Source organism: Lactuca virosa, chromosome 9 (assembly GCF_052849685.1).
Source record: "Lactuca virosa cultivar CGN04683 chromosome 9, Lactuca_virosa_CGN04683_v6, whole genome shotgun sequence".
Taxonomy (NCBI): Eukaryota; Viridiplantae; Streptophyta; class Magnoliopsida; order Asterales; family Asteraceae; genus Lactuca; species Lactuca virosa.
In genome coordinates, this window is record NC_136434.1 from 152,591,622 (window position 1) to 152,603,675 (window position 12,054).

Sequence of the window (12,054 nt, forward strand, 5' to 3'; positions counted from 1 at the left end):
TTACCTACACATGTGATGTATGGGTAGAAGATTGTTATGTGTTGGTAGTTGTCATTACCAACAAATAATTTAAGTGTCACTATGGGCGTGTTTGGCACAAAACTTTTGGAAGCGTTTGGGAGCTTATAGTTTTTAACTTTTGACAAAACCCTCTAGTGTAAACAAAAAACTCCGTTTAGTAGTACGAGCGTTTAGCTTTTAGTTTAAACAAAACGCTCCAAATCTAAAAGCTACTTCATGTAGCGTTTAACAAAACGCTACTGAGCTTTTGAAATCAATTTCCATAATTACCCTTAAAAATATATTTATATATTTATTTATTTTTAATCAATTGTTATTTTATGTAATTTTATATATTTCAAAAGCTTCCAGCTACTGTTGTCAAACACTCATATAACAAATAAAAGTTACACCTTCCCGCTACCAGCTACCCGCTACCCGCTACCCGCTACCAGCTACCAGCTACCCGCTTGCAGCTAACAGCTACTTTCTCCAAACACGCCCTATGTGTTGGCTTATGCCTGTAGATATAGATCATTACCTACATATCACTTATGTGTGGGTATATGGTAAACTATATCTACACATACATGTGTGGCTAAAACTACAAACTATGTGTGGATAAAAAGTACTATAATTTTTTTTCAGTAGCCGATGACGTGGTTGATGACATGGCTGATGACGTGGCTACTGATGTGGACAATGACATGGACTACATAGATGACATGTCAAGTTATGTAGCATGTCTTTATAAAGTGTCGATGACATATGTCATAAAATATGTGTGGATAAACGTACTTTTATGTATAGGTAATTTGATAGATGTGTAGGTAATGTGTTTGGTTAATATATACTAATGTGTGGGAATTAACAACAAAATATATATATATATATATATATATATATATATATATATATATATATATATATATATATATATATATATAACAATATTCAAATATGTACAATCAAACAGAAAATATATGAGTGTAAACAGAAACATGAGTGAGAAAAATACGATTCTTATAAAAAATGTTATTACATAATAGTTCAATCTACAAACAAAAAATACATGTCATAAAATTAAAATACTTAAACTATCCAAAGAAAAAGTAGTTATAAGTAGCTATGAGAATAAAAAAAAAGTACTGAACAATCTTAAATGCTCAAACCATATGCTCACTCCCATCAATATTTGGAGGTGATGTAGTATTTGCTTTTGTTTGGTCTTCTAGTCCCCCGATCTGTCATTTAAAAATAGTTATACAAGTTAGATCAGTAGCTCTCCACACATTAAAAATATATCAACAAATTGAAACATTTTACTAATCCGGTCAATTAACAGAGCTGAAGAATTAGTATTGATCAATAAATTAGTATACCAAAAAAGAAAAAAAAAACTTGTTACTCTTACCTAAGATTTGATGTATTGAACTTGGTTCATTTCTTGAGACTAAAGAGATTGGATTTTATTCCGTACATTAGTAAATAGGTGCAAAAATTGTTACACCATGAATAAACACAACCAAAATTGATACTTGACAAAGAAATAACATTAAAAAACAATATAATGTTAGTAAAGGTCAATTTTAAAAACTAATGAAATTACCATAGCCTAGAGGTCAGCATAGAAGGGTACCCAACCAAATTTCTTGTGGCAAAATCCATACGTGTTTTGATGACATCAAAATGGTCCAAAAAGAGAACACAAAATCCAGAAATACTAATGACATTAGGTATTCCAAGAGAAAAAAAAAGTTCACTTGAGCATTAACAGACTTTGTTTGATCCACCAACAATATAAATTTTCCAAAAAATTCAAAGATATATATTAAGCATCAAATTTTAATTTTAAAGCCAAACTTGTGTTTTCTCACTATTGTAGTTAAAGGGTAAACTAACTAAAAAAACAAGATATGAGACTAACATAAATGAATATTACAACTAACCAATATGATAAATATAAGGAAGCATGGGACAATATGCATTGCAGAATCACAATCCTCAAAAAGTCTCGACATAACCCAAATATGACAAACAACATTGTTCTTGCATCCATATAAAAAATTCATCATAGCTAAATTAGGTTTATGTTTATATTAAGTATATCATAGGGGACCTATAACTAACCATTAAATCAACGAGATGGAGCAACAACAATTGAAGAAGCAAAAAACAAAAAAACAAAAAACAAATACACAGAAGAACATACCAATAGAAGCAGAAGAAAAGAATATCTATCAATACATATGATCATGAGCACCAGTGATGAATAAATAGTACAACATTCGAATTATGTAGTGGCAGAGATATGTGGCGGCTAACCACAATAAGCGGCGATGAGCATGGTGCTAGGGTTTGAATCAGTGAGTGGGGGTAGGGGTGTCAATTTATGACACGACACGACAAAAATACACGACACGAAACGAAATCGGTACGAAATCAAAATTCGAATTCGTTTTCGTGTCGTGTTCGTGTTAAGTATAAAAAACACGATGTCGTGTCGTGTCGTGTTCGTGTTTACAAATCCACACGAAATTGACACGATTGAGCATGTGTTTGTCGTGTTTTTCGTGGTTGTCGTTTTTATCGTGTTATATATGATTAAATATGAATTAAATAAAATAATATTTATGTAATATTATCTTGGTCGTGTCGTGTTGTTGTTTTTTAATTGGTTCGTTTTCGTGTTAGTGAAAAAAAACACGACATCGTGTCGTGTCGTGTTACAAAAAACATTGTCGTGTCGTGTCGTGTCAAACAAAAACACGACACGACAGCCCGATTTGACAGGCCTAAGTGGGGTTGAGGAGAGTTGTGTATTTTGTGTTTTTGTATATGCTTTTGAAGGGGTTATAATTAATAGTAAAAATATTTTGGTGAAAATTTTGGCGGAGTCTTTTAAAATAAAATTTATTTATGGTGGGAACGGTTTAAAAATTTTAGGGTAATCGTTCAAATTAACTTTTAGAAATTTAGGGAGAATAATTAATAATCAAAAATTTCAACAAAGCTTTTGCAAATTTCAAATATCATAAAAAATGTACTTAACTTAAACGGTATTTTGGATACCTCCCGATTTTCGCTTTAGTTTGTTTTAGATTTCCAATCGCCATGTCATTTTATTTTATTTACAACATTAATTTGAAATGATTTTATGTATGCCTTTTTTTAATGAATATTATATATATATATATATATATATATATATATATATATATATATATATATATATATATATATATATATATATATATTATGTACACATATATATCATGCGTGTAGATATATGTGGCCTGTGGGTATTGAATTGCCACATCGTTTTAAATGAAAAAAATGTTTGTCCTTTTTAACTACATATAATATATTGTGTTGGCAAATTAAAGTATTAAACAAACACCTACACACGTTTAATTGTCAAATATTTATATACACATTTATAAATTAATATTATATATTGGTAAAACTTAATGAATTACTAACACATAAATTTATTTTTCATATATGTGTAGGCATTTATCTACACATTAAGAAAATATTCGAACATGTGTGAGTAATTTAACATTATATGAATAAGAGATTTTGGTGTGAAATTTTCCTTCAAAAATATGTGTTATTAAAAAAAATATTACTTTTATATATATATATATATATATATATATATATATATATATATATATATATATATATATATATATATATATATATATATATATATATATATATAGAGAGAGAGAGAGAGAGAGAGAGAGAGAGAGAGAGAGAGAGAGAGAGAGAGAGAGAGTTCAATTGAGAATAAAAAGTTGAGAATGGGGGAATCATTTTCAGCCACACATTTACTTTGCCGCAAAACACTTACGCGTACCGTCGGAAATGGATAACGGATAAACATGTGTTTTCCAACCAAACATGTTTCCTTAAACTATGTTAATCATTACCTTAATATACACAAAAACATATTTTTTTTCGTTTTTTTATTTTTAGAAAGCCATTATTATCGAAAAATTATTTTAAATATGTCAAAATTCATAATTTTTTATTCTCTATAAATAGATATCCATATTGATATACTTTTAAGATAAAATAATTTTTTTTTTTTAGAGTTTCAGCTTTCGTTATTAATAAGTGAATAAAAAAATCTATCAGATTTTTATTACAGTATATTCGTTATTCACTTATGAATAAAACGTATGCGTAACTTTTTTTATAGTTTAAGTACCGTTCATATATGAATATGACACGCAATAAAGTTTTCTTACTTAAAATATATTTTTTACATCATCTTTCATCATATATTATATTTATATATGAATAAAACGTGTATTAGTTGTCGTCATATTTTATATTCATATATGAGTAAAACATTTATCAGATTTTTGTTACAGTTAATTTGTTATTCATATATGAATAAGTAGTATAAATGATACTTAAACAGTAAAAAAAATTAATTATATATTTTTATTCATAAGTGAATAACGAATGTACTGTAGCAAAAATCTGATGCATTTTTATTCACTTATGAATAACGATAGCTGAAAATATAAAAAAAAAATTTATTTTATCTTAAAAGTATATCAATATGGATGTCTATTTGTAGAGAATAAAAAATCATAAATTTTGGTATATTTAAAATCATTTTTCGATATAAATAGCTTCTTAAAAATTAAAAAAACAAAAAAAACTATGTTTTTGTATATATTAAGGTAATGATTAGCATAGTTTAAGGAAACATGTTTTGTTGGAAATACATGTGTATTCCTTATCCATTTCCACTGGTACAACAAAGGCTTTTGCGGCAAAAATAAAGGAGTGACTGAGAACGATTCCCCCATTCTCAACCTTTTTTATTTTCTCAATTGAACTTACCTCTATATATATATATATATATATATATATATATATATATTAACTACACATGATTTTTTTTTAAATGTGTAGGTATCTATTTTGCCATGTCATTTATACAACATCAATTATTATTATTATTTAATTTATATACCAACACATGTGTGAAATAAAATTATGTGTTCTTAAAACCAAATGAATCACTCACACATTCATTTAATGTATATATATGTAGGTACATTACCTACACATACAATTTTTTTTAACATGTGTAGCTAATTTTAGATCACGTAAATCACAAATCTTGAGGAAAAAATTTCATCCTACATAAAATGTTACTATAAGGTATTAACTATATATATATTAAATGTTATCTGTTATGAAAAATTATTATATTCAATTACCTACACATATGCAAAATATGTGTTGGTACATATGTACATATAACATGTGTGGGTAATTTATGTATAGGTAAAGACCCCAATTTCTTGTAGTGGTGATATATTTGGGCAAAGTTGTTAGTGAGGTAGTTAACATAACTATAAGTAATATTGGAAACCAAAATTTTATTCCAATAATGTCTTCAAGTCCAATGAAAAAAAAATCATTTAAATTTCAAAGAAGACAATTTCCATTATTGGTATGTTTTGCAATGACAATTAAAAAATAGTCAAGGACGGTCATTACCGAATGTTTCGTTGTTTCTCAAAGATCATGTTTTTACACATGGAGAATTGTATGTTGCCTTATAAATAGGGCTGTAAACGAACTGAACGTTCGGCGAACCATTCGTGATCTGTTTGGCGGGAAGTTCGTTTATGTTCGTTTATTTAATAAATGAACGAACATGAACACAAATTCTCGTTCGTTTAGTTAAACGAACGAACATGAACAATGGTCTCGTTCGTGAACGTTTGTTTATGTTGTTCGTTTACGTTCGTTTATGTTCGTTCGCTTAAGTTTTTTATGTTCATATATTTTCAATTGTTTTTGTTATTACATTACTATATTATAGTTCATTTATGTTCATATATGTTCAATTGTGTTTGTTTATCTTTGTTCGTTTATGTTCGTTCGTTTATGTTCGTTTAGCATGTTCACGAACATAAACGAACGAACATGAACAAGACAATTTGTTAAACGAACGAACATGAACAAGAAAACTCCGTTCGTTTATCCGTTCGTGTTCGTTCGATTGTTCGGCTAACTTAAACGAACAAACATGAACAAGCCTTTGTTCGTGTTCGTTCGGTTCGTTTACAGCCCTACTTATAAAGATTATGGAATGTTAGTTTGTTTCTCAAGGATCCTGTTTTTACACATGACCGATTGTATGTTGATTTATATAGAGCTTAAAGTAAATAATGATTAAAATTGTTAATTTCAGATAAGGGTGATGAACTTACAACCAAAACTATATATGTTGTGTATAAATAGGTTTTTAGAAATTTATAAACAATGTGTAGAGTTTTGGTTTTTATATCATCTTTTATTTAATTTTAGTATAGTTCATTGATCTTTTTAATTTGTAATTTATTGCGTTGAATTTACGTATGCTTCTTACAATACCGGTATTTTTAATTTGTTATATAACAATGTCATTTCCATGATTGATTGTTTTTTTTCTCTTCACTTTATTAAAATTTATATTGTATTGTAGAAAATCATGATATTATAAAATATATACATATATAGAACGATGGAATATATATTCATACCAAAATACTGTCTTTTTCCCTCAATCGTGGTGTCCATGAGTTCTAAGTTCTAACCTTCTATGTAATATCCACCCGATTTAAAAGGACGATATGCAGTCTTATTTCACAATTTGACATAAAAATTATATTTGGTCAATATGGCCTCAATAGTTATCACTTTAGAATCATTCATGATATTCATTCTCATATACGGTGTTCTGAATCATTCTAGGCCTTCACCTTTGAGCAGGTTGGGTGTTAATTTAGGATGATTGTGCCACTAGGGCAGAATGACAATCCTTTAGTTGGAAAAGTAGTACTTGTGGATTCCAAGTTGACAAAACATACAAGAAAACAACTTGACGTTTTACAAAGCTTAATTGGCAGGAAGCCATAAGAACCTTAGGTCTCTCAACTAACATATCACCTCAACCATCTATAGACAGGGACAGACCCAGAATTTCGTAGTAGGGGTTGCCAGTGGCACATTTTTCCTTTTACGTAGTGGCACAAATGTAGAAAAAACGAAAATTTCGAAATTTTTTACACCGTATCCGAAAAATTAAGGGGTTGCCGGTGCCACTATGGGCACCATAGTGGAACCGTCCCTGTCTATAGAGGAACAACCGGACACATGAGTACTAAAACTAGAAGAGAGGAGACATTGGTATGTTGGTGTAGACCATAGCTCAAACATCCGATCAGATTTTCTTTGTATCCTAACAATTTTTTTAATTGTTCTTTGCATCTGACACACTACAACATAACTAGGAAAATTTTAACAGTAAGACATGCATCACACAATCGGTGAATATAAACAAGAATAGGAGAGATTGTTATCACAGAATTGGTTAATAGAAATAAAACTTAAGAGAGCCAATTTGATACATATGATGAATGGCGCACTTACATTTATATAAAGCAACAATGTTATTCACTAGACTATAGATAAATACATACACACATACACACATGCATACATACATACATACATAGATGTATATAAACACACATAAGTATAATAATAGTTGTAATGATGGTAACAGCACTTGACGATGGGTTTTGGAGAATCAGAGGAGACTGTCTACCATGTTGTTTCTGACTTTAAGACCGATGTTAGATGCCCTGCTTGATGATTGGGTATGGATGATGGAGGCGACACCATAAGAGGAAGATGTAGGAGATAAAACATAAGAGACCATCGGCATCTTTGATGGGAGAAGAGGCAGGGAAGCTTCGTATTTCAGTACATGAATAGCTTGTCTCATCGATGGGCGAAGGTGTGGGTCAGGGTGCACACACCATAGCCCAACGATCATCAAACGCTTTATATCTTCTTCCTCGTAATCTAAGCCTAGCCGTGGATCCACTGCTTGTAATAGAGTTCCAGACCCAGTCCCATACAGCTCCCACACCCATTCTACTAATTTTCCTTGCCTTTCTTCAATGGGTTTTCTCCCACAGGCTATTTCCAATGCAACGATTCCAAAGCTAAACACATCCGATTCTCTGCTTGCCTTGCCGGTTGTTGCACATTCAGGAGCCATGTAACCCAAAGTTCCAGCCAACATTGTCGTCTGCGAACCTTTCTCGTGGTCAACCAATTTGGCTAACCCAAAATCACCAAGTTTTGCATTGAAATTTGCGTCCAACATCACGTTGCTTGATTTGATATCTCTATGCAAAACACATTGCTCCCATTCTTCATGTAGATAAAGCAAAGCAGAAGCCAGGCCACGGGCAATTTTGTACCTTGTGCCCCATGATAACAAGCTCTTTCCCTTGAAGAGATGTAAATCTAAGCTTCCCTTTTGCATAAACTCATAAACAAGCATGAGTTCTCCATTGTCATGGCACCAACCAATGAGTTTCACCAGATTTCTGTGCCTCAGTCGGCTAATGATGTTTACTTCTGATGCAAACTCCTTGATCCCCTGTTTGGAACTCTTTGACACCCTTTTGACTGCAATATACGTGCTTGAATCTTCCAGAAAACCTTTATAAACCTCTCCGAAGCCTCCCTCTCCTAGCTTCTCATTCCCTGCAAAGCCACCAGTCGACCGAGATAATTCGTGGTAAGAGAAACTTCTAGGCCCAGTGGTGCCTATTTCCAATTCATTGTTCATCTCCACACCAGATCCAACTTCCACCACTTCATCTTCCTTGTTTTTGCTCTTCCTCCAACATATAATTGCAATCATAGCCAACAAAGCCACAACAACACATGCTCCAACTATCAATCCCACCAAATATCCTGCTGTCCCCTTCTTCCCCTTCACGCTTTCATCAACGCGTAAAACAGAACTTTTAAAAGTCCAAGATTTTACATTGTTTTTCTCAAACAAGTTCCCAGTTGCTGCTGAAAACCCAAAAATAACCCATTCTGGCAACACATCCCTTAGATCAATAGTGTAATTAAGTCCACCTTGCCATACAAGCGTATTATTTCGAAAACCGGTGAAAGAAACCTTCAAAAACTTAGAAGCCGAATCATAGTCAATCTGAGCATAACACTCTCTCCCAGATGTTATGTTGCTCCACCATACCACAAACCTAGCAGACGTAAGAGAGTTGATGTTGATGCCTACATGATCAGAGTTGGTTCGATCCCAACCGGAGTTAAAAAAAGTATCAAACTCTACCGCAACGAATGGATGTATCATGACATTGTTTTGAGAATCGATTGGAAGCCCCATGGCTCCACCACTATTTATAAAAGAATTATTCTTAGCAAGGAAGAATGTGAGGCCATCAGCATAAGTTTTTTTTGATTTTGAGTCAATGACAAATGAGAAATTGGTGGAGAAGCTGGCTAGCTCTGTGGAGGTCTTGTCCCAAAGGTGAAGCGGTCTGAAGTATGTTGCCCTGCCTTGTCTCTTGTTCTCTAGCATACGGTCGTCTTCAGGGGTCACCTGGATTCCCACATCAGAGAGATATGCTCCACCACCTTCTGTTACTATCTCCTTGGAATATGTATTAATGTTTGGAAAACTGAAATTAAGTGACACTGTATGTGGGAGGATTAAGACAACAAGGAAGCATGTTAAGATGGACATGACTATAGAAACTTGCTAAAAATTTATGATAGGTTAGTGGTTGTTCTTCACAATTAGCATCAATATATAAGGGAGGAACCCACCTCAACTCATCCATCCAACAAGAAAATTGATTCTTATCATCTGTATGTGGACACCATTGTGGTAGGCTTTACGAAGCTTTGAGTCAACTGGCGTATCAAAACTGATACCAAGGTTCCATTCAGTCATCTTGTCTTACTCATGATAACAGCCTTACCTTTTTCATCGTATTTTCACATTATTATGTGTTTTATTCAGCAACTTGGTCACACGCATAATTTTTTATGAAGAGATATATATAGAGCCTTTAATTAGAGTACGAAAAAATGCATTAATGTAAATCATGTGAAATCTCATGTTTCCTTATTCCACACGTTAATTATTTTTCTCAGACATATTCCACACGTTTTTTTGGACAGAATACATGTGTTATTCTCCTTACATCTCAACCACTTAAACAAGCCTAGATTAATGGTCCCTATGATATGCATTTTTTTGGGGTTTTGGTCCAAACCATGATTTTTTTGGCTCCGTGACCCTTTTGGACAGGTTTGTTTGTGAAAATGGTCCCTGTAGTTAACTCCCGTTAAAAAGAATCTATTAACCCTCTCATGTGCCTTCCACGTGAGAGTATTTCCATATTTTTACTTCTAGGGACCATTTTTGCATAAGAATGCCAACGCTTCCGTTTACCTTTTATCCCTCATTTACATTCCCAAACACCCGTCAACTCCCCACCTCCCTCCTTCTTCCTTCTGTTCCATTAAACCTGCAAAAAAACATTGTTCGTTATCCAAAGAACCTAATCGAAGCAAAAGGAGACAATGTCATACGTTAAAGTCGAAATGGTGTACGTAATGTGGCAGCTCATACCAAAAAATAAAGTTGTGGACGTATCATCCGTATATGGTAAGTTGCTATGTTTTCTTTAACTTTCCTATTTTGCATTTTCCCCTTGATTTATACTAAAATCTGCAAAATTTTGACTTTGTTATCATGTACAATTTTGACTTGTAGCGGGTGCACCCACATGGTTTAGTATTAAGCTTCATCACGGTAGGAAGTTTACTAAGTTTCCTGATATAAAGTACATTGGAGGTGAAGTGCGTTATGTTGATTATGTGGACATAGATGAGTTTTTTGTACATGAACTTGATGCCATAATGCTTGACCTAGGTTACCCAGACCCACAGATGATTGAATTGACTGATGAATCCCCAATGATATACTACCATTTTAGGATACCCAATGGTGACTTTCAATTTGGTCTTAGAGCTTTAGGGAATGATTAGGATGTTATCAATCTTTCTAAATTTATTCGAAATAACAAGTTGATTGAGGTTAGGACATGGGAAGACAAATCTACTCACTTACTTCATGTCTCCAAATGCAAAGGGTAACGTTGTCATTGAGGAATTACCAGAAAATGATGATCAAGGGCCTGAAGTTGAGGCCGAAGTTCTTGTAGGATCTCCATTGAGAAATATGAACCATGTCAATGATGAGCCAATTGGTGAGTAAATGTCTTTGATTCTGTTTGGGAGTAAAAGTGATGCTTTCTCACCAGAGTATAGAACGAGTAGAGTTGGGAATTCAAAAGGAGGTGAAGGTTCTTGTAGCAAGAGGCTTAATTTAGAGGATATAGATTATTTAAAAGAGAATGAAAACACTGATGATGGTGTTAAGGAGGTTCAGGAGGCTGCAACTGTTATTGAAGGATCCTACAAGCCATTTACTTCAAATACTGCTAATGTGGGGGATGAGATGACTGGGTTTAGGATAAAGACCATATTGAAGGATGGTACAAGACCCCACATGTTAATGATGATGAACAATATAATGAGCTTTTTAATAACCTTATGGACAATTTACTTGGAAGCGATGAGGATGCTGAAGAGTATGAAGGGGATGATGAATTTCGAGAGAGTGATGAATAGTATGAAAAGGATGAAGGTGATGTTGAGGATGAGAAACAATCTGAAAATGAAGATCAAGTGGATGTCATAATGGATGAGGGGAACAATATACAAGATATCCTCAAGGGTTTGTATCGTCCGCTCACTCTGACCGTCGGTCTGCCGATGATAAGTTATGCTGAAGTGCAACCTCATGCCTAGTTCTTCATGGAACTTCTGCCAAAAACGGGAGGTGAACCGAACATCACGGTCTAAAACAATAGAGACCGCAACCCCATGGCAAGCAACGATCTTGCGAATATACACATCGACCAACTTCTCGTCTGAAGAACTCTCCTGAATCGCCAAGAAGTGGGTACTCTTGGATAATCGATCCACGATGAAACCCAAATAGCATCGAAACCCTTTGCAGCTTGCCATGCGGCCTCTGATGCTCAGCCTTGACCATCCTCCAGGTTATGCACCTCTCCACGTACCAGGCGATCTCCCTCTTCATACACGGCCACCAATAACTCAATC

General features: G+C 33.3%; 1 pseudogene; it reads right to left on the reverse strand.

Moving 5' to 3' along the window:
• Nucleotides 1-7,424: 7,424 nt before the first annotated feature.
• On the reverse strand, nucleotides 7,425-9,697 carry LOC145135501 (L-type lectin-domain containing receptor kinase IX.1 pseudogene; annotated as a pseudogene).
• Between the last annotated feature and the right edge of the window lie 2,357 nt (nucleotides 9,698-12,054).